Source organism: Ictidomys tridecemlineatus, chromosome 6, assembly GCF_052094955.1.
Source record: "Ictidomys tridecemlineatus isolate mIctTri1 chromosome 6, mIctTri1.hap1, whole genome shotgun sequence".
NCBI classification, from domain to species: domain Eukaryota; kingdom Metazoa; phylum Chordata; class Mammalia; order Rodentia; family Sciuridae; genus Ictidomys; species Ictidomys tridecemlineatus.
In genome coordinates this window covers 75,894,617-75,919,590 of record NC_135482.1, presented here as the reverse complement: position 1 = coordinate 75,919,590, position 24,974 = coordinate 75,894,617, and positions in this window count along the sequence as shown.

Below are 24,974 nucleotides of genomic sequence, written 5' to 3'. Positions count from 1 at the left end.
TGATTGTTATTCAGGCAGTCAGTGCCTTGGAAATCAATACGGAAATTATGCACAGAGAAATTACTCCCCAGTAGGTACTTTGTGAAAAGGTTGTGCCATATCAAATGGCATGGGTAATAGATATTGCATAAATTTAAGAAGCAACTGAGGCTTGAATCTCACTGGGAGATGGAAATGTCTGGATGACAGAATGATAAGTGGCTGCATTAAGCATTTTAAATACTTCATTTTTACCAAGTGCAGGAAGCTAGATGATTATGTCTCAGTTGCTATTGGCTTCTGTTGATGCCATTACTTTCTGACAATGATTTAACATGGAAGGTACAGGAAGCATCTGTTCTGATAAGCAGAAGTGTAGATGAACAACAAATCCAAATGGAAAAGCATAAATAAATTAAACCATGTCTATCCTGCCCATAATGGACCCTCTATCAAAGTTGTAGTTTCCTCACATGTATGACTTATTTCAGAATTTTGGTAAAATACTGTAGTCTCATAATTCCTATTGCTAAAATTAATGTTTGAAATATATATGATATAGAAACACGAATGTACTCTTAGACATAGGTCTATTTTTTTATTTAGTTTTTTTTTTTAGTTGTAGGTAGACGTAGTACCTTTATTTTATGTATTTATTTTTATGTGGTGCTGAGAATTGAACCCAGTGCCTCACACATGCTAGGGCTAAATCAAGAGCATCCCAGAATTCACATTTATATCCTAACCCATGCTACTTCAGAATGTGACTATATTTGAAAATAGGGTCATTAAAGGGGCACAGGGAGGTCATTAGGGTAGGTCCTAATCCAATATGACCTTGAAGGAGATTAGGACATAGATGCGCACAGAGGGGAAAGACACAGAAAGAAGCTGGCCATCTTCCAGCCAAGGAGAGAGGACTCAGAAGAAATCATCCTATTGATGCCTTGATCTTTGGCTCCTCCCCTCCAGATTGTGTACAGGTAAATCTCTGTTGTTTAAGAGACCCAGTCTGTGGTGCTTATTATGGCAACCCTCGAGAACTAATATAAGGTTTCCAAAGGCTGCTTTGAGGAAGAATGGGACAGTGTGGGGAAAGTGATATTTATTATCTCTGGAGAGGTATACTTTTTCCTTTTTGTGGTAGAGGACGTGGAGGCTGGTAATGAGAGATGGTAGTTGAGGGCAGAGTTCTCAAGTTTCAGCAACAATGTCAAACTGTGTCTATGATCTCTTATTTTCCTCATCCAGGAGATGCTTGGCCATAAAAAAGATTTAAAAAGAGCAATATATTTTTTTCACTGAGATATGCCTCTCATAAATCGTATTTTAAGCATAAAGAAAATATTACAGTGTGATAATATAGGATGGTTCCATTCACATGTAAATCCAGGTTGCTGTCAGTGCCTGTCTAGACACTGGAAGAATACCCCCAATTAAGCAAGGATGGGAAGTGTTAGGGAAGGAGATCTTTATCCAATAAAGTCAAACATGTACTTCTGAAGTTAGAATTGCCTTGAAAATGTTTAGATTTTTCTTTTTTAAAGTTGTCTTTAGGGAATTTAAAGCATTACTTTTTAACATGGCTTATTAAAATGAAAAATTCTAGTAAAATCTAGCAGACGCTTTCACTGTAGTGGAGGTGTAATAAAAGTTTAATGCCTTACCTCTGGCTGATATTGCTCTTTTAAATGTATTTCAGCATCAGAAAAATTGTGATGTTAAACCAAACTTATGTTGATTAATTCTTCGAGTGCTTATTATGGATCAGGCAGCATTATAGGCACTCTAACACAGTAAAGAATAATATGGACATGGCCCTACCTTACAGACTATATTTTAGTGGTGATGGTGCAGTGAGACATGTAATCACCAATGAATTCATAGAATGATCTGTCATGATATCTGTGCACAGAATCCCTGTGTAGGAATCACTATAAGAAATGTTTTCTAAACATAGACACTATCAGAATGCTGTACTTAATAATATTTTCCAGTGCAAAATTTGGAAGATTACTTCGACTCTGTTGCAGAGTCTCTTTCTGGGAACAATTCATTTTTCATTCATTTTAGTGTTAGAATAGGCTATAGTCAGGGCTTTTAATTCTTTCATTTGTAGCCTGGCAGTGGAGATGCCATATTACTTGATAATATATAGACCACAGGGTACTTAATTTTCTATTGTTAGATTTTATTTTCTTTTTAAAAAAATTTTTAAAAATTTTAATTTGTTATATATGACAACAGAATGCGTTACAATTCATATTACACATATAGAGTGCAATTTTTCATATCTCTGGTTGTACACTAGTTCTAGAAGTTTTCTGGTGGAATTTTTTGGGTCTTCTAGGTGTGGAATCATATTGTTGGCAAATAGTGCTAATTTGAGTTCTTCTTTACCTATTCATATCCCTTTAATTTCTTTCATCTGTTTAATTGCTATGGCCAGTGTTTCAAGAACTATGTTAAATAGAAATGGTAAAAAAGAGAATTCCTGTCTTGTTCCAGTTTTTAGAGGGAATGCTTTCAATATTTCTCCATTTAGAATGATGTTGGCTTGGGGATTAGCATGGATAGCTTTTACAATGTTGAGATATGTTCCTGTTATTCCTAGTTTTTCTAGTGTTTTGAACATGAAGTGGTGCTGTATTTTGTTGAATGTTTTTTCTGCATCTTTTGAGATGATCATATGATTCTTACCTTTAAGTCTACTGATGTGATGAATTACATTTATTGATTTCTTTATGTTGAACCAAACTTGCATCCCTGGAATGAACCCCACTTGATCGTGATGCCCAATCTTTTTGATAGGTTTTTGTATTTGATTTGCCAGAATTTTATTGAGAATTTTTGCATCTATGTTTATTAGAGATATTAGTCTGAAATTTTCTTTCTTTGATGTGTCTTTGCCTGGTTTTAGAATCAGGGTGATATTGGCTTCAGTTTGGAAGTGCTATCTGCCTCTTTTTCTGTTTCCTGAAATAAATTTAAGAGTATTAGTTCTTCTTTAAAGGACTTGTAGAACTGGGCAATGTATCCATCTGGTCCTGGGCTTTTCTTGGTTGGTAGGCTTCTGATGGTGTCTTCTATTTCATTGCTTGAAATTGATATGTTTAAATTTTGTGTCTCATTGTGATTGAATTTGGGCAAATTATATGACTCTAGAAATTTGTTGATGCCTTTGGTATTTTTTATTTTATTGGAGTACAAGTTTTCAAAATAATTTCTAATTATCTTCTGTATTTCTGTAGTGTGTGTTGTGATATTTCCTTTTTTATCATGTATGTTAGTAATTTGAGTTTACTCTCTCTTTGTTAGCATGGCTAAGGGTCTGTCAATTTTATTTATTTTTTCAAAGAACTAACTTTTTGTTTTCAATTTTTTTCAATTGTTTATTTTGTTTCAATTTCATTAATTTCAGCTCTGATTTTAATTATTTCCTGTCTTCTATTGCTTTTGGTGTTGATTTGATCTTTTTCTAGAGCTTTGAGATGTAATATTAAGTCACTTATTTGTTGACTTTTTCTTCTTTTAAGGAATAAACTCCATGAAGAAAAGTTTCCTCTTAGAACTGCCTTCATATTCATAGTGTCCCAGAGATTTCGATATATTATATCTTTGTTCTCATTCAGTCTAATTTTTAAAAATCTCCTCCTTGATGACTTCTGCAACCCATTGTTCTTTCAGTAGAATATTATATAGTCTCTAGGTGTTGGAGTAGCTTTTATTTCTTATTTTATCATTGATTTATAATTTCATTCCATTATGATCTGATAGAATGCAGGGTAGTATCTCTACTTTTTTATATTTGCTAAGAGTTGCTTTGTGGCATAGTATATGATCTATTTTAGAGAAGGATCAATGTGCTGCTGAGAAGAAAGTATATTCTCTAGTTGAAGGATGAAATATTCTATATATGTCAGTTAAGTCTAAGTTATTGATTGCATTATCAAGTTCTATAGTTTCTTTGCTCAGCTTTTGTTTGGAAGATCTATCCAGTGGTGAAAGACGTGTTTTAAAGTCACCCAAAATTATTGTGTTGTGGTCTACTTGACTCTTGAACTTGAGAAGAGTTTGATGAATGTAGATGCTCCATTGTTTGGGGCATATGTATTTATAATTGTTAAGTCTTATTGACATATGGTTCCCTTGAGCAATATGTAGTGGCCTTCCTTATTCCTTTTGATTAACTTTGGCTTGAAGTCTACTTTATTTGATATGAGGATGGAAACCCCTGCTTGCTTCTGCAGTTCATCTCAATGGTATGATTTTTCTCAACCTTTCACCTTCAGTCTGTGTATGTCTTTTCCTATGAAATGAGTCTCTTGGAGGCAGCATATTATTGGGTCTTTTTTTGAATCCAATTTGCCAGTCTATGTCTTTTGATTGGTGAGTTTAGGCCATTAACATTCAGGTTTATTATTAGGACATGATTTGTATTCCCAGCCATTTTTGTTTATTTTTGGTATTTAACTTGACTTGGTTTCTCCTCTGATTAGTTTTTCCTTTAATGTAATACCTCCCTCTGCTGATTTTCATTATTGTTGTTTTATTCCCTCTTCATGAAATATTTTGCTGAGGATGTTCTGTAGTGCAGGCTTTCTAGTTGCAAATTATTTTAACTTTTGTTTATCATGGAAGGTTTTTATTTCATCATCAAATCTAAAGCTTAATTTTGATGGATATAAGATCCTTTGTTGTCACCCATTTTCTTTCAGAGCTTGGTATATGTTGTTCCACATCTCCTGGCTTTGAGGATCTGGGTTGAACAATCTGCTGAGATACGAATTGGTGTCCCCTTATACGTGATCTGATTCCTCTCTCTTGTGACTTTTAAGATTCTATCCTTATTCTGTGTGCTAGGCATTTTCATTATAATGCGCCTTGCTGCAGATCTGTTGTAATTTTGTACATTTGGTGTCCTGTAAGCCTCTTGTGTTTGGTTTTCCAATTTGTTCTTCATGCTTGGGAAATTTTCTGATATTATCTCATTGAAGAGATTGTGCATTCCTTTGGTTTGAAACTCTGTGCCTTCCTCTATCCCAATAACTCTTAGATTTGGTTTTGTGATGCTGTCCCATAATTCTTGGATGTTCTGTTTGTGATTTCTTACTGTCTTCACTGTGTGATCAACTTTATTTTCCAGATTGTATACTTTGTCTTCATTATCTGATGTTCTTTCTTCCAAGTAATCTAGTCTGTTGGTTATGCTTTCTATTGAGTTTTTTTAAAAATTTGATTTATTGTTTCCTTCATTTTAAGGATTTCTGACTTTTTATTTTTCAGAGTCTCTATCTCTTTCTTGAAGTAATCTTTTGCTACCTGTATTTGCTCTTTTATCTTTGTGTTGGAGTGATCAAATTTTGCCTGTATTTGCTCATTTAGGTCATTCTTTAATTTACAGATCATTTCAATTATGAGCCCTCTGAACCCTTTCTCTGACATTTCACCAACTTTGCTCTCCATGGGTTCCATTATTGTAGTATCCTGGTTTGTTTGGGGGCATTTTCCTCCCTTGTTTTTTCATGTTGTCTATGTGTCTTCCTTTCTTGCAGTGTGAATCTGAGATATTACAGTTTCTACCCTATATTCTTGTAGTACCCGTGCAGCTTGTCTTTGTGGGAACATGTGCATAGAGTACTGCATACATGGTATACGTTAAGGGCGTCTGAGTGGCAAACCACTCCCCTGTGCTAGACATGTGAGTGGCAAACTGCCTACCCTGTAGGCATAGTCCTGGGTGTGAAGCCATGTGTTGCAGTCCCTGCTTCCTTCATGGCCCACTCCTCGATTGGTCACTACAAGGACAGTTAGCAGAAATTGCATTGGTGGCTGCCTGTAATCAGCTTAGCCTGAGTATATACACTTGGTAACTGCGCAATAAAATCAGACCTGCTTCCTGCTTGGTCTTCGGAGGTCTTGATTAGCAACTTGGCAGCCACACTCTCCCTGTTCCAAGGACCTCCTCGCTGGATGAGAGAGAGCCCACACATTTCTGTATCTCACCTTGATGTTGGGCTTCCATACCCTTCCGTACCCATCCCTCAATGTATGCTACTGTAATTAAAGGTGGTGGTGGCAATAGCTAAGATAACTCAAGATGATAGTTGAGGTGCCTCAAGATGAAAGAAGTGTCTGACAGAGATAGGGCTGAAAGGGTGGGTGTTACACTATCTTTGGGATGCCTGCTCTGAGTGTCTTCTAGGTCCTGTCTGTTGTCAAAAGGTAGGGGGTATTGCATGGGGGAGGCTATAGTGATGTCTGCAGTGTCCCAAGATGGAAATGGGTTAGGTTTGGGTCCCAGCTGTAGGGGAGGTGGGGAACTCAGACATACCCTGGGCCTGAGTCCCCATATGTTGGTGTGGGCAGATCTGGGCTAGGCCTGAGCTCCCACTGTGGTCTGCTGGTTGGAAGAGGCGGTCCTGTGCCAGTGTCTGAGCTCTGGCGGGTGTCTGCTGGTGGCAGGATGGATCTGGGCCTACTGTGAGCCTGGGTCCTGCGAAAGTGATATGGGCCTTATTTTCTCTTTAATAAAGACAATTAGGAGATTTTCTTAAAAGAATGTCCACATCCAGTGGGAAGCTATGGACAACTAAGTCTCAAATAGTTGAAACCATGGTGCATTCATATATTTCAAACAAATATAATAGAATTAGCATGAAGCAGACATTCATGAGTGTCTCATAAAATGATAGGAAAAGCAATGAAGTTTATTGAGCAATTTACCATGTTCTAAGCACTCCTTGTATGTTCCTTAAATCTTCATAACCAACATAGTACGTGGGCACCATTATCAGCCCTATTTTATAGTCAAAGTAAATGAGGCCTAGAGAGATTAAGTAACTTTCTCAAATAGAAAAGCTTACTTATTTATGTTCTTAGCTAGCTCCTCAAGCTGGCCTTTGGATTTACTTTATATGACCTACCATCTTGGTTTGCCCTGGACCATTCTGGATTTAACACTGACATTTCCATGTTCTGGAAAAACCTTCAGACTCTGGCAAAATAAGATGGTTGGTCACACAAATATTTCTAATACTTGTTTAAATCTGTGTCAATGAGACCAATGTCACAGGTGGGTGCTTCATTAAACTTGTCCTCACAAATTGCTGCTCATTCACCTTTTGAGAGAGAAGTTCCACTGGACTTCATTAATCCAAGGACTACCTTCTGTCTGTGAGGTAACGTTCTAGCATATTCTTAAAATATTTTCTTTATTTTCATAGTTATTTCATGATTATGTCTAACCTCACTCTACCTATTTCCCAACTTATTTACAATGACTCTTTATCACTAATACTTAAAAGGTGGCCAAAAATATTTAATCTGGGTTCTCCTGATGACACTTCTCTGTGGCCTGGGGGTGTGTAGAGGAGCCCAGCAAGCTGGACCAGTGTTCAATGGTGGACATGAAGTCAATGTGCCAAGGGCCAGAGTGGAGAGTGAGAATATGCTATTGTTGGTCTCACCCAAGTCTTCTGACAACCAAGCATTCATTCTGTTGTCTGAATTAAGTCTGATGAGTAATGTTTTTGAAACTTTCACCTGGAAATAGCTCTAGTCAGAGTCCTCAAAGAAGATGGGATTGTATTGAAACTATAAAATTAAACCTGAACTGTAGACTGCATTAAGATTAGGTTTGGTGCTGGGCTTCTAGATTCTGTGTTGCTTTCTTTGTTTGTTTGTTTTTTTTTTTTTTGCAAGTCAAACTTTTTTATTAGACAAGTTTCTTTCATTCTGATCAAAGTATACACAGAGTTAATTAACTCTCAAAGGTTAGGACTATGTGTTGCTTTCTTATGATCTTACTCTTGATCACATCTCTACATCTCTGTTTATTTATTCAATTGTTAAATGAGCAAAATTATTTTCCTATATCCACTGCCCAGGATTGATACAATGAGCCAAATTGTAATAATTGGATTGGGTGTAAATTTTACTTTTTTGCGTTATTTGTGGAATCATCCTCACTCTCATTCATCTGTTAATTAATCCATTCATTGACTTATTCTAAGCACAAATTTACTAAATGTATAAACCTGCCTTCAGTCCACAAAAGATTAAAGTGACTTCATGTTATTTTTCTTGGGCATAGTCTCACTGTAATAGAATAGAATTCTCCTTCCTTCCTTCCTCCATATCTCTCTCTCTCTCTCTCTCTCTCTCTCTCTCTCTCTCTCTCTCTCTCTCCTTTTTGAGATATGTAGATAAACTCAGGGCCTCACACAGGCTTGGCAAATGCTCTACTACATCTGCAGCCCTGTAATAGAGGTCTTAAGCCAAAAAAAAAAAAAAAAAAAAGAAGAAGAAGTCTTGAATAGCATTAAGCAAATGAGTAAGTTAGGCTTAGTCCTTAAAACATGCATGCAGATGGGATTTCTTTAGTGAGACAGGAAATTGAGATAGTTATGCCTATAGTGGTATAATGCTATTGCCTACTAGTTTTCAATTCTTCGGTAATTATGTATTGAGTAATTTCCACAAAGAACTATGTTGATTCTATAAAAAATATAAAGTTTAGTGAGGTTCTGTCCCTTCTCTCAAGTAGGTTTTATCCTAGTAAGGCAGATGAAACTCTCACAGGGCCACTCGTAATGTTATATGTAGTAACCTCTTTATCAAGGGGTGTCTTGGGAAGAAATGATAACTGCTAAATTATTTGGCACATTGTGGAGGGACTTTGAAGCCAGACTAAGGATTCAAACTCCAATGGATGGTGGGAAACCAATGGTTTTTAAGTGGGTTAATGGAATTGAAGGAGTTGGCCAGTGCTAAATTGTTCTTCATATCACTCTGACATGTATATTCATTTCTTATTGTCTATCTAGTCTTCCAAAAATGTAAACTCATAAGAGGGCAGACTTCGTTTTGTTGTATTGCTATTATTGCCAGTACCTAGACAATGCTAAACACCTAGTAAATTCTAATGTTTGTTGATCTTTGAGTGCATTCATCTAGAAGTTTTCAGGCTTTCTTGGTTCCTGGTATTCTTTGTGCCTTAGAAACTTTTGATGGTCCTCCAGTAAAAACAAAAGAAAACAAAATTAACCATTCTGCTGATTTTTACACAGTATTTGCTTTTTTTCCTAAAAAATAGTAATAATAGAAAACACAGCTTAATAAAGATGTTCATGAAAGGATTCATGTGATTTAATGGTAAAACAGAACTACTTCAGGTTAGTAGATCATGCAGTGTCTAACAGATGTCAAGATATGGCTAACCTGAAAATTAAAAATATCTCGTAGTAACTCTGTAAGTTTCCTACAGCTCCCTTTGGCATTTTGGTGACAAATTAAAAAAAAAAAAAAGCAAACAAAAAACTTTAGTCCCGGGCTGCGGTTGTGGCTCAGTGGTAGAACGCTTGCTTAGCATGCGTGAGGCACTGGGTTCAATCCCTGGTACCACATAAAAATAAACAAATAAAATAATGGTATTGTGTTCATCTACAACTAAATAATAATAATAATAATAATAATAATAATAATAATAATAATAATAATAATAATAAAACTTTAGTTCCTATTCTTATTCTTATTCCATAGGACATATTTCCATGGTTGCACAGAATTTAGAAGTTTTAGCCAGATTTTACTTTTTCCAGCTGCTTTAATTGCTGGGTGAAAGCCATTCAATAGACCACAAAGGCAGAATTCACTTGCTTATAAAGAATATTAAAATAACTGCCTGAGGTGGATTAATTTATTTTGACAACATACCAATTATTTTAGCCAGCTTTTTCATTGCTATGACCAAAATATCTGACAAGAACAACTTAGAGGAAGCAAAGTTTATTTTGGCTCATATTTTCAGAGGTTCAGTCCATGTTTGGCCAACTCCATAGCTCTGGGCCCAAGTTGAGGCAGAACATCATGGCAGAAGGGCCTGGCAGCAGGGCCTGGCAGCTCAGAACATGGCAACCAGGAAGTAGAGAGAGCTCAGGGACAAAATATAAATCCCAGAGTCATGCCCCAGTGACATAACTCCTCTAGCCATACCCTATCTGCCTACAGTTACCCCCTAGTTAATCTATCAGTGAATTAATTCATGAATTAGTTTATAGCTCTCATAATCTAATAATTTCACCTCTGAACATTCTTGCATGTCTCACAAATGAGATTTTGAGGACCACCTCATATCTAAACCATAAAACCAATGTAATTAGGTAAACATTTTTATCTGATTACAGCAAGGTGTTGTGTAGAACATTATTCCTATGAGATGAGCCAAGAAAAAAGAGACCCATATTCAAATAAACATGTGAAATATGCATATTATTTTATTTATCCACAATAAAAGTGATATTAAGTCTTGCCATTGATTTAATAACTTTTGGAGAAAAGGCCTATTGCTATATTAAACACACACATCATTTGTAAGATTAATCCCAATTATAAAAGCATTACAAGGTGAATTACATACAAGTGAGTCACAGCATTGAGGATATGTTGTATATCTTTTTTCCTGAAGAGTAAAAATGCAAATTAGGATATTAAATACTTTGAGAAGCCCCACATTAAAAAAAGACTTGTTTATTTTTGTTTGACTTTGGATTATCCAAAGTTACTTGACCTCGAGTATTTTATTTTATATACTACCTATTCATATATTGTGACTCCAACAATCACCCTACAAAAAATGCTGGCATATAATTTGGTGTTGTTTAAGAATGGTCCCAGAACATTTGATTCAAAGGTATTTAAAGGAACGTGTTTTAAGGGACACCTTGAATTTTTTTCTGATGATTTCCCACTAGGTGGTAGTGTTGCAATATCAGAATACTTCACAATGATGGTTCCAACTCAATTCCACAGTTCTTCACTGAGTGTTTTCTATGTGTAAGATTCTGTCTAATTCTATGTGGATTAGTGACTTTGCTGAAGCAAGGACCCAGGCCTCTTCCTTTCCAGGGCAATGTTCTTTCTATTATACACAGCATATGCATGTAGGAAAGGAACAACCCAGTTTTCTTAGCCAACAATCTTTGTAAAATTATATATTTATACACTTTAAAAGAAGTTTTCTAAGGAATTTATGCAAGAGGGCAAATCTCTTTAGGAATGAAGAAATGAATGTACAAAAAAAAATCCATGAGACCTTAAGAAAATCTCTAAGAAACTGGAAGAAATAGTCTATTCTAGAAATAATTTAACTCCAGGAAAAACTAACAGAACAGACCTGAAGAAGTTATAATACACGATGACTACATTATACTCTAGGTTGTAAGATTATGATTCTGAAGCTACCCGACAGACTGGGGTGAATAAGAAATGACCTTATGAACGAGGCAACTGAAGTTAAAGGAAAACAAGTGATTTCACAGAATTGCAGGATGATCTCTAGAACACATATGAACAGCATAAAATATAAGCAGATGTGTCCTTAGATTGTTATTCCGGCTGTCACCACTTTAGAGATTTAGCTCTATATCTTCCTCCCTCAAGTAAAACCCAGTTTCAGGGCTGGTATGCTGTGAATTTTTGTAGACTACACACAACTTGTTGCTAGCATGCTTCCCGTATCATGAAGAGAATGGTTTGATTCACAAGATTCTATGTCCTGATAAGGCTTATAAAATTTATAAACAATGAAAAAAGAATCAATAAATACTTTTAGAACTAAAAAAAAAAAGGATTCTACATCCTTCCACTGTAGCATGGATGCATCTCTGCATCTCCAGAGTGTGGCATAGTGCTTGGCAATGATGTGTAATCTCATACATTTGGATGAATCTATTCTGTCCCACCTCCTCATCACCATACAGACCAGACAAATAGCTTGCCAACGTCCTGGGGGAAAGGGGAATAATTTGATAAGAGCTTCAGAGCCCTCATCCATTTATGGTAACATCTGTTTTTACCAGTAAATTTTTGAAAACATCATGGCTGCTTTCACTCCCTCCATCTCGTATGGCTTGTGTGTTATGATTTTGTATTTATAAACTTCCCTTCCCTACTCTAGTAAATGCAGATATTTTTACTCACTACTATTTTAAAAATATTGACATTTGACTCTTCATTGTATATTTTATGTTTGTGATTTTTAAACGCCACTTATTGACTTGTCTACCCTTTCCCCACTGATTTCAGGCATTCCAGTGTTCATTATTTTTATGTTATTGGATCTGTTTCTAAAATTCTATTATATTTTATAGATTTTTTCTGTTTATCTGATTTCTTATTATAGGAACAGTGATGTGGGTTAAAATGTTTTGAACAAATGGATAAACATTTAATAAATATTGTCAATATTCAATATGGAGATGGTTGGCTAAGTGAACAATGTACTTGATCTCGATATTATATGAATCATAAAGAGCTAGTATTTCAGCCTACGACAGGGACACAGCCCCATCAATGTTTATAGCAGCACAATTCACCATAGCTAAACTGTGGAACCGACTTAGATGCTCTTCACTAGATGAATGGATGAAGAAAATGTGGTATATAAACACAATGAAATATTATTCAGCATTAAAAGAGAATAAAATCATGGCATTTGCAGGTAAATGGTGAAGCTGGAGAATATAATGCTAAGTGAAATGAGTCAATTCCAAAAAACCAAATGCCAAATGATTTCTCTAATTTAAGGATGCTGATATATAATATGCTGGAGCAGGGGATGGTAGGATTAAATGAACTTTAGATAGGGCAAAGGGGAAAAGGGGAGGGAGGGAATGGGAGGGGCATAATGGTAGCAAAGATGGTGGAATCCTATGGTCATCATTACCCTAAGTACATGTAAGAAGACACTGTGACTCGATTTTGTGTACAACCAGAGATATGAAAAATTGTGCTCTATATGTGTAATATGAATTTTAATGCATTCTGTTGTCATATATAACAAATCAAAATAAAAAAGATAAAAAGAACCAGTTTTTATTGTTGTAAAATCTTGAGATTATGGGAGGTGACTAGACCAAGTAGTGACAAATCCCTTAGCTGAGTATGGGGTTTGAAGATTTTGTACACCTGATCTTATACATACCTCATATTGGTCTTTTTCTATTTGAGAAACAGTCATTAAGAATTATCTAGGGCTGAGATTGTGGCTCAGTGGTAGAGCACTTGCCTTGCATGTGTGAGGAACTGGGTTTGATTCTCAGCACCACATAAAAATAAATAAAGGCCCACCACTAATAAAATATTAAAAAAGAATTATTCTAGAGAATACATTGTCTTCTTTCCTGGAAACACAACCATTAAATACTTAAGGATAAATGAAGGCAGAACCAGAATAATCCTCAAGAGCAAGATTACAATTTTTTTGTCATTTTGTATTTTTTTTTATTATTGGTTGTTCAAAACATTACAAAGCTCTTGACATATCATATTTCATACATTTGATTCAAGTGGGTTATGAACTCCCATTTTTACCCCGTATACAGATTGCAGACTCACATCAGTTACACATCCACGTTTTTACATATTGCCATACTACTGACAGTTGTGTTCTGCTACCTTTCCTATTTTTAATTCTTGATTTTCTGAAATAGAACAAGAAAAAAAATTAAGCATGAATAATAGTAAATTGTGTGGGATTATAATGAGAATTAAATGAATGTAAAAGTGGAAACATGAGAAACATGAAAGATCCATGAAACCAAAAAGTTCTCCAGCCTAAATTAAATAACAATTGACATTAACTAACCTAAAATAAATTCTAGGAGATTTTTGTTGGCAATGGAGATTCAAGTAAGAATGTAAAAAAGAAGTGGTTCAAAGTATGGAAGTTCTTATATAGCTGGTGGGACTGTAAATTGGTGCAACCAATCTGGAAAGCAGTATGTAGAGTCCTTAGAAAACTTGGAATGGAACCACCATTTGACTAGCTATCCCACTCTCTGGTCTAAACCCAAAGGACTTAAAATCAGCATACTATAGTACTGTAGCCACATCAATGTTTATAGCAGCTCAATTCACAATGGCTAAACTGTGGAAGCAAGCTAGTTGCCCTTCAATAGATGAATGGATAAAGAAACAGTCACACACACACACACACACACACACATACACACACACACACACTGAAACATTACTCAACATTAAAAGAGAATAAACTTATGGCACTTGCAGGTGAATAGATGGAGTTGGAGAACATCATGCTAAGCAAAATAAGCCAATCCCCCCAAACCAAAGGCCTAATGTTCTCTCTGATAAGTGGATGCTGATCCATAATGGGGTGTGAGGAGGACATGGGAAAAATGGAGGAACATTTGAGATCCATGTCTAAAGGTGCTTTAGTATCTTCAGGAGTATTTTCTGAGGGATAGTGAAGGATTTTCTTCATTCCAGACCATTGCCACCACCACCCCCTTCCCCTTAGAGGACTCTGGCCAGGTCTCCTCTACCCTCAGCAAAAAGGTTTGGTGTTTCCAAACTAAGGAAGGTTAAACCAACTTGCATACATAAGGGTTAATTCAAAATTAAAAAGAAAAGAAAAAAAAATGCTTTCCCTGGGAAACACTCCCAGCCATTTTCTTTCAGGACATGTTCTTTAGAAAAGTTGTAATTGTAAGTTTTTTCTCTGTCTCTTTAAGATGTGTGTAAACTTTTAAAACCCTAAATAAGCCTACTGCCTGCTTTGCAACCCAGGAATGTTTTCTTAAGGAGCTGGGAGCCATCTCCTTTAAATGAATTAGCAAGGAATGTGCCCCTACTTCCTAGTTTCTGGAAGGTAGTAGGAGCTTGACTTCATAGAGACTCACTCTAGAACAACTTCTAGTTGTAAAGAATTATAATAATATTGAGAAACTTATCTTTCCTTTGGATAAATTTAGGTGGCAAACACAAATGGTCACCTCAATTACTAGGTGAAACAAATATGGATGGTGTGATGTGGCATTGTCCAGTCCTCTTACGTGAGGACTAGATGACATTTATCTGAGACCATGTATGCACTGAAATATGTCTGCTTAGGTGCATCAAAGGGAGAGATTTTTTTTTCTGTATTTGCAATCTCTTGGTGGAATGCCTGCAATGTATGTCACATTCCGGTTTAATGCTTATTCCATAATGAAAATGTTTTTTTCTCTCCTCCACATTTGTGGAGAAGTTTTCTTAGTATGAAGGAGATTTTTTAAAAAAACATATTTTCTCCAATGCATAATATAGTAGAGAGACAGAGTAAAAGTTGTTTGGAGGAAGAGGAGATTTTAGATGGTTTTGAAGAGAGAAATTGGCTCCAGAGGCATTAAAGTGAGAGGTCAGGAGAGGAAAAGAATTTTCAACAGTATTAACGTGCACTGTACAATTTCATAGCATTTCAGAGTAGAGGTAAAGGAGTTGGACTAAAAATTAAGTGCTGGGATGTAGCTCAGTGGTAAAGAGCTTGCTTTGTATGTGCAAGGTCTCAGATTCAATCCCCAGTAACTCAAAAAACCAAAACTGAAGTATTTTTGCTTATGTGTGCCTTCAGTATTGGCTATGTTGAATTACAAATTGAAATTACTTTGGTTCTATTATTTCTTTGACCATAAAATTACTCTGGGCCTACCTAAATAAAACAAGCTACAGCTTTATAGCAATACAAATGACATGAAAATATATGTTCTGAAATCTTAATCTTCTTTTGTAGCAGATAGTACATATGCTTCAATCTGCTTAGCATATTCAAACTAGATGTATCTTTTGATAACACTTGAAGAAACATATCAGTAGAAAATTGGGCAAAGGATATGAATAGGCATGTAAAAACCCATATTTTGAGAATGTGTATGAAAATTATTGAAATACACTACTAATTAAAGAAGTGAAATTTGAGATAATCATGAGGTAACAATTTTTACTTGGCAAAGGTATAAAAGATAATTTCTAAGTTGGAAATTATCACTTATCAAGGTATGTGAAAAGGAATTCAGGATCTAAATTGCTGTAACTTTTTCATTAACATGTACATTAAAGCATGTTTATTTTCTTTGATCCAGTTTTTCTTCAAGAATCATATCTGACAGAAATAATCTGACAATATTTCTACATCACTGCTTTTAACATCAAACAGTTGAAAATGCTATAATTGCCCAGCAACAGATTAAAAAAATTGATAAATTATGGAATATCCATATAAAGAAATATTAATGATTTTTGATGTTCTTTGATTTGGAAAAGAGTCTTAATATCATGACCATCCAAAAAAGAAGATTACATAATAGTGAGCAAAGTATAATTTTTATTTAAAAAAATCTTGAAGGATATGTATCAAAGTTTTACATTAAGCATTTCTAAGACTATGTATTTTCAATGTTAATTTTTTTGGCAAGGGCTTTATTGGAATATAATTCACACACTTGCATTACTTTTACATTTCTTTTATTAGGCTTAGCCTGGGGTATGTTTATAGCTGTTACAATTATTGTTTTATATTACGAATGGGATCTTCTTTAAAAATACATTTTCTAAATCTAATACGGGAATGCCATTATAATACTTTTATAACAAAAAATCCATTTTTATTTGAAACATTTTAGTACTGGTAAGATAAAGGATTCATTAAATCTAAAGAAAGACCTCAAAACAATTGCTTCTCAGTGTTTTTACCATTTTTTTTAGCACTGTGGTGAACATAAAACAAATCACCATGCAAATGTAATAAATAAAAATAAATGAATTAAATTATATTACTCCTCTTTTCAAAAGCCTCTGGTGCCTTCCCATACCTTTGAGACACCTTGAGCTTTTCAACCCATCCACAATCTGATTCTAACACGTTAACTTATTGATTGATTATTTGGCTGATGCTTTGCAAACATATTTGCTGTTAGTTTGCTATTTTATCTTCTACTCTCCTGCAATTTAAGCATGCTGTATACATTGCTGCTTCCACCAGCAGAGCTTCTCATTATGTGAAGTCTAAATGTTTGACACCTACCATCCATTAAGTCACACTCATGAACAAATATTTTCTCCCTGATATTCCAACTCACAATTATTTTGTTTGAAACAACTCAGTTTTCTACTGTTTAACCTGACTAAATTATAAACTGAGATTTCTGCTTGGGGATTAAGGTTGGCTGAGGGAGGGCTCTGATGGTGATGCCTGCCCTCAACTGTGGATGGGGTTGTTCATCTGATCTTGCTGTCTGCAGGGTAACCTCTTCTTATCTTCTCGATGTAGAGGCAGGGGTCCCCTGATAAGGACTAAAGTGACGAAAACAACGGAATTTAAGATGTCCTATAATGATGAATTACGACATCATAGCCTAAATTTAAACATTATAGTCCTATGGGAATTCATATTCGTTCAGAACACATTTCTCAATCTATTCCTCTAGTGCTGATTGGAATTTTGTGATTTATCCTTATATCTCATAATTACTTCCATAGGAAAAAGCCTGTAAAAAGCCCATCCATGGCCCATTTATTACTCTTTTCACTCTTTTCCCTAGAGTCTTCTGCTAGGAAAATGAATGGCTCTGGAGGTTCTGTTAACTGATGTTAGCCAGATAGAGAAAGATAAGCATTTTCTCTCCTATGTGGAAAAGCAAACAAACAAATGAAAACAAACAGAACAAAGATGACTGGAAAATAGAAGACAGCTTATTATGGAAGAGGAAGGGGATGGGAAGGGAAGAGAGGGTGGTAGGGAGGGTGGATACAATCAAAGCACAATATAAGCATGTATGGAAATGTCAAGGTGAAACCCATTAATTTGTGCAATTAATAGTATTGAATAATTATAATAATAAAAAGACAATCTTTTGCTACAACCATATCTGTCCTTTTAAAAAAATTATTATTTTGGTGCTAGGGATTGAACTAGGACTTCATGCATGCTAAGTGCATGTTCTATCACTGAGCTACAGCCCAACCTCCTCCATTTTCTTCTAATAGCTTCTTTCCTGTTCATGTGTGCTTGTGCAGTGCCTTTAACTTCTATTGCTTTCCATTCTTTCTACTCATTGAACCCTACCAAATTGTATAGATTTGACTCAAGACCCATTAGCACCAATATTTGGTCTAAGTTGATTTTTTTCTAATTATATTTCTGCAAAGTTTTTTTTAAACCTAGTCTGTTATACACATTACAAATTTGCTTTGTCTCAGAATTATTATATTTCATCTTTTAAAAATGTACTCTGAGTAGAATCTAACTTTCAAGAGCAGCTGCATGGGTGGATTTAGAAAGAAGTTTGATTTTGTGGCTCAGTCATTTTTCATCTGTTTACTTTTGTGCAAGTTACTTAATTCCTCGGGTACACAATTTTCTTCTTTAAAATGAAAGCGAAGGTACTTTTGTGGTCAAGACAAGAGGGGATAATATATAATAATCTATATACATAGGATTTTTTGGTGTTGGGCATGGTGGTGCACACCTGCAATCCCAGTGGTTCAGGAGGCTGAGACAGGAGGACAGCAAGATCAAAGCCAACCTCAGCAAAGGGAGGCACTAAACAACTTGGTGAGACTCTATCTCTAAAAAAAATATAAAAAAGGGCTGGGGATGTAGCTCAGTGATGTAGTGTCCCTGAATTCAATCCCTGGTAAACCCCTCACTCCCACCCCCAATTAAAAAAACGATTATCTTTTAGCTGGGTGCTATGGCCCATGCCTGTCATCCTAGTGACTGGGGAGGTTCAGATTGGAGGATCATAAACTGGAGAGTGGCCTGGGCAACTTAGTAAGACCCTTTTTCAAATAAAAAAATAAAAAGGACTGAGGATGTATTTCAGTGGTAAAGGCCCCTTGATTCAATCCTCAGTACCCTATCCCCTCCACAAAAAAACAAGCTATTATCTGTTTCTTACAAGGCAAAAGAGGCTAAACGATGATGTGGTAAACAACAGTTCAACTCTCAGTCACTTAAGACAGCTTATTTCTCTCTTGGATTTTGTGCCTAACAGGTTGAAGGATTGGCAAGTTATATGTGGGAGTACCTGCTGGATGAAGTGCTCCAAGGACCCAAGATGCTAGAGCCTTTATTTCAACATGTGCTTCCAGGATCACAGAAGAAGAGGAGAGAGAACACGGCAAATGATGCATTGGGAGTGATGCACTTTCCACTGTGCTCGCATTTCATGGGCTCAACAGGCCACATGTCATGTTTAATTTCAAAATGTGGCAGGAAGTATAATCAGCAGGGAGCCAGGAATATTGGGTGCTTAATATGGACATATATCTTTCATAGCAGTTGTGGTGCTCCACATGGAACAAATTCCCAGTGAATACATGCTTGCTGAATTAATACTGATATGTCTGGGAATGAATTTGAGCACACAGTAAGAAAAAACCTCTCTATTTGAATAGGTTTACAAAACCATGAAAGGTTTCTTTTTGATCAGAAGGTAGAAAAGTATTGTTACCTTTCTATAGGTTGCTTCATCCTAACATTCAGAAACATGTTGACACTGTCACAAAGCATTGCATTTTTTAAGGGGTTCATTTTTTTCTTTGTTGTTTTAGATATATATAATAGTAGGATGTATTTTGACATATTACACATACACATATATTACAATTTTGATCCCATTCTTGTGGTTGAACATGATGTGGAGTTACACTGGTTGTGTATTCATATATGTGTATAGGAAAGTGATGTCAGAATCATTCCACTGTCTTTCATATTCCCACCCCCACTCCCTTCCCTTCATTCCTCTTTGTCTAATCCAATGAACTTCTATTCTCCCCCTTTCTACCCTCCTTCATTATGGGTTAGCATCCACATTTGGAATGGGAGAATATCATGCTAAGTGAAATAAACCAGTCCCCCCAAAACCAAAGAAGCATTGCATTTGGGCATGGGGGAGCAACAAGAGAGCATCTCATCCAAGGTCCTGTCCAGCTTTCCTCAGTATTTTCCCAGCGCACTTGTTCAGCTTCTGCTTCAGCACCTCTGTGATTAAATAGGTAAAAGTTTGGCAAGACTTTCTTACTGAAGTGAATAGATTCCAGTAAAATCTTCTATGTAGGTTTGTGATATGCGAATTTATAGTTCTCTGTTTTACTTTTAGAGCATTTTGAATTTTGGCTCTGCTCATAAATCTTGTTATGGTGCTAACACCTGGTAGCACAAAAGACATTATTAGGAAAATAAAAAAAGATTGATGCATCCTACTCCAACCTGTAGGTGAATTGTTGCTTTAATGTGATTGTTCTGTTTTATGCCTGGGCTTTGTCCCACCTTGGTGAATACTGAGACATAATACTGCAATTTAGTTAGGAGAGCACCAGGTGGTACATAATGTCATCCCTGAAGATGCTGTTACTATGGCATCCAGAACCCTATTCCAGCTCTGTGCTTTTACCATCTTTCTCTGTTTTCACAGAGGGACAGAAGCTGCTGCAAACCAGATTTTAATATTTTAAGTGTAGCCAGAAGGTTTTGTTCTCTACCAGAAGAGATGTTCTTTTCTACCGTTCTTTTTTTCAAGCAGTTTCAGTGTGTCAGCCACAGCTTTCTTTGGTGTCAATAGATTCATTCTGAGATAGAATATTTTGAAGTATTAACCACTGTAATCTAACAGTCGAACCAGAGAAAAGGAATGAATACGTGAGAAACATGTTAGCAAATGGGAGGTTGACAGCCTTCTGTGCACCACGGAGTCTAACCGGCAAATGAAACAATCATCTTTGTTTCTAACAATCTTAAAATGTATGGATTGTTGTCTTAGTGTTTCAGATGAAGGATGATCTTCTGCATGACACATCTTTGAGGAAAGTTTGGACAAAGACTTCTGATGCTAAGATTTCTTTAATTAGCCCTAACAAACCATATGGTGATAATTCAGTAATAAAGTATGACCTTTAAGAAAGAGGAAATGGAATACAGAATCTTATAATCAGCATTTCCTAAAGTATGTTCTGCAGGATGTTAGTGAATGTTACACAACAAATGATTTCATTGAAAAATTCTGTATTAAGTGAAATTAAACAGGTTGACTCACTGCAAGGATTCACTGGAGCCAGAGGTATGAATTATAAGAATTGACTGAAGTATGCAACATTTTTCATACTTATTTTACTATGAAACTCTTTTTTATTCATTTTAGAGTATTTTAATGGTCTCACATTTCCCAAAAGAAAGTCCTTCTCTAAATTCATTATTTGAATAAAATTTTGACTGTCATATATACTATGGAAATAAAGCATTTCTTGCATAATTAAGCAACGTGCACATGATCAGATGAAGTCATTTATAACAATGTATTTCACAAATTAGAATCATTGTTACACATGGAATAATCTTCTGGACCAGGTTATTGAAAGCATCTTTGATTAAGTTGTTAGTGCAAGGGAAATTATCAGAAACTTGACCACCCATGATTTGAGTACAAGCTCCATTGTGAAGGTTCCATCCCCTCAGGACTGTAAATAAGCACTGGCCAGATGTGTGCATAACACTGTGTTGGGCTCATGCCACAAGGTAGCCTTGTCCTTATTTTACTTATATTCTTATTGTAAGGGCAGTTTTACACACATGAAAAGTTAAATACCAACATAATTCAATATTGGATTGAGTTCTAAATGTGTTGTTTAGACAAAAATCTAAGAATTCAGAGGATGGAGAGATCAAAGGCTTACCCAGAAGGCTTAGGAAATAGGTAAAATTTGGATTTGTTTTGACAAAGAGACAGATTTGAGAGACTGAACTAGATTATGAAATTGGCATTTCTCTTTTCCTCACAATTCCTCACTCTAATTATCTTAGTGATGATTGGAGATATGATACAGGTTGAGTCCAAAATCTAAAACTTTTTAAGTTTTAGCATATTGCTACCTTTGGAAAATTCCATACCATGAAACCTTGTTTTATGCACAAAATTATTAACAATATTGTATAAAATTACTGTCAGGCTATGAGTATAAGTTGTTTAAAACAAATGAATAAATTTCATGTTTAGACTTGTGTTTCATTCCCAAGATAACTCATGATGTATATGAAAATATTTTAAAATATTTTAAAAAATCTGAAATCTGCAACACTTCTGGTCCCATGAATGTCAGGTAAGGGATGCTTAACCTATATGCAAAATTAGATTATTCCTAAGTATGATCCACAAACAAACCATGTGCATTTATAAAATCCTTTAGTATTTCTTTACTATATAATTAATTTATTGTCTCTAACACAAAAAAGGAAAATAAAAATAAATAAAAATCAAAGCAAAAATTTAAAAATTACCAGTAATTAAAACCCCATAGATAAAAATCAAACAGATGGAAAATTTTATATACATATTATATATATATAGCATATATATTTATAAATACATTTCATCTTCATATTCATATGTATAGCTCATGTTTATCTATATATGTAAGACTATATAATGTATCTTATGTTTATATTTGGTATATAACTATTTGGTATATAACGATATATTTATAAAAATGAGATTAGAGCATTTATGCTATATTGAAACCTGAACTTTTGGTACAATAGAATGAGTTTGATATACCTGTATTTTTTATTTGTGTTCTTTTTAACCAATCTGCTATTTCTGAACTTTTAAATTGCTTCTTCTAGGATTGGGGAGGCACCTCAGTGGTAGAGTGCTTGCCTAGTATGCACAGGCCATGGGCTTGATCCCTAGCACCACACACACACAAGTTCTATATACACAGTGGAATCAATGGAATTTTATTTGGCCACGAAAAAGAATGAAATCAAGTCATTTTCAGAAAAAAATGGATGGAATTGGTGATTTTCATCTTAAGTGCAGTTAGACACAGGAAGGTAAGTGTGAGAAACAGGCTGACCTGTCAAAGCCAAAAGAGTGGACTAAGAGATACAAGGTAGGGCTGTGGCTGTGGCTCAGGGATAGAGTGCTTGCCTCATATGTGAGAGGCACTAGGTTAGATCCTCAGCACTACAAAAAAAATAAATTAATAATCAAAGATATTATATCCATCTACAACTAAGGAAAAAAAAAAGACACAAGATAGAGCAAAAATGAGGCTTTACTTTAGTGACAGTGTTACAAGATCAGATGCCTGGTGATCCGGGACCCACAGATTGGGTAAAATCTGCATTTTATCTTGGATAGCGCAAGTTCCTTCCCCCAGTTCCTCACTGGCTGAGTACTATGGATCACACAGTCTTCCAGAGTGGTGTTTAGGTTTTGCTGTCTCCTGTTGGGTTATTTGAAAATATATGCCTTTAGTTTTTCCTACCTCCCCTTGTTCTCTTGTAGCGGAAAAGTCCCCTTGGACTGAGTGTTGGTACTTACGCAGTTTATCTCTGTTGCTCAGGTTGGGCCCCTTCCTTCTCATCTCCTGTTTGTAAAGGGGCTGCAAATTTTCATGCAATTGTTCATTGATTGATTGATTTTTATTCATTGTAACTTTTGAGTCTGCTGTCTCCTCCAGCTGCTTTTCTTATATCCCCAGTCACTTTGCCTTTAAAGCTAAATACTGTGTTCTCCAAATGGACTGCCAGATTTTTTATTTCTCACAGTGAGTATCACATGCTTTTACTCATAGGTGGAAACTTAAACAAAAACAAAACCCTTAAAATAGTAGATGGACTGTTAGAGAAGTGAAGGAGGACTGATGGGAGGTAGAGGGGAAGGCAAGAGAGGGTCATGGGGAGGGTGGATGCAGTCACAGCATGATGTATGCTTGTCATACAATTAATATGATTGTATCAATATGATAATGCAATCATATTAATTGTACAATGTAGTGGATCTCAATGTGAAATGTCACATTGGGATCCATTACATTGTACAATTAATATGATCAGTTATGGTGCAATTGTTTCTTCTGTAGATTTGGCAAATGCTCATTTAAAAAAATCATTTCAATTGTTGGACCATAACTGAGTCCTTAAAATGAAAATAATACAATATGTAAAAAAGCATTTCTGTATTATTTTTTAAATCACTGACCCGCTACTGGTGCTCTGGTATGACCTGCTTGCAATCAGAGGGTACTATGACAGCAGGAGTTTCCCAATTATGTTCTACTTACTTCTCAAATGTCTTTCATAGCAAAAACAGAACAGAAAAATCCTCAAAGTGTGAATTAGAATGATTTATTTTCAGCTCAGTTTAGGAAAAGTAATATTTTTTGACCTTTCATTTCTCCATATGGAGGGACAAAAACTTTTTTGGAAGTCAGTGATTGCCATTCTGTCCTCTTTAGGCCTTGAAAATATTCTGATAGCATCTGTGTCTCAGTTACTGATGTGGAATTGATCACATGCAGGGAACCTCTGGCTGTTTTTGTTATTGTTTTAAGTTCCACCTGTGCCAGAGAACTTAAAACAACTCAGAAACTTTAATAGTCTTCCCCAGGCTTCTTTGCCTGGAGGAGATACTCTGCTTTAGCTGGCTGAGGAGGAGTCCTGGTATTAGGACTTCAAGGACTTCCCAGATGATTCCAAAGAACAGCCAGGCTGAGGACAACTAACTCAAAGAGAAGCCAAATATGTATATTTCACCTCTAATGGTACAAAAACTTCATTCTCTTTTGGGCCAGTAAACATATTTCTGTAGATGATATCAATATTTTATTAGTATTCCTAAATTTAATTTGTTCAAAAGATATGGAAACAACAAAAATGACTTTTAATTTTTCCTCTGCGACAAGGAAGGGGCAATTTTAGAACAAACAGAATTACATGATGTTCTACTTCACAGTGTAAGTAGTAAATCCATAGACATTTTTGTTTGGAAAGGTGTTATAGGCAGAAAATAGAACAGATTCCAGAGTGCAGACGAAACGATGTGTGGTTGTTTAGAAGGATGTTGGGGCTACCTGGAATGTGCATTTAACCTTTGGGTTGGAAATCATGAAAATAATTACATTTTTCTTTTCTAAATGTCTTTTTGATTCATAGTTACATGTGAAACCAAGTTGAAAGAACCACTAGTTTTACTCTTATGGAAACACTGAATACTGCTTATTTTATGGACTCTTGGTGTGTTCTTGAATTGGAAAGTTCCTCTGGGGTAATAGAATTCAAGGTCCTCTTATACTCCCCCCCCCAATTCTTTATTGTGTTAAAATACATGTAACATGAAATCAACTTAGCCATTTTTAACTCCTCTTAGTCCTTA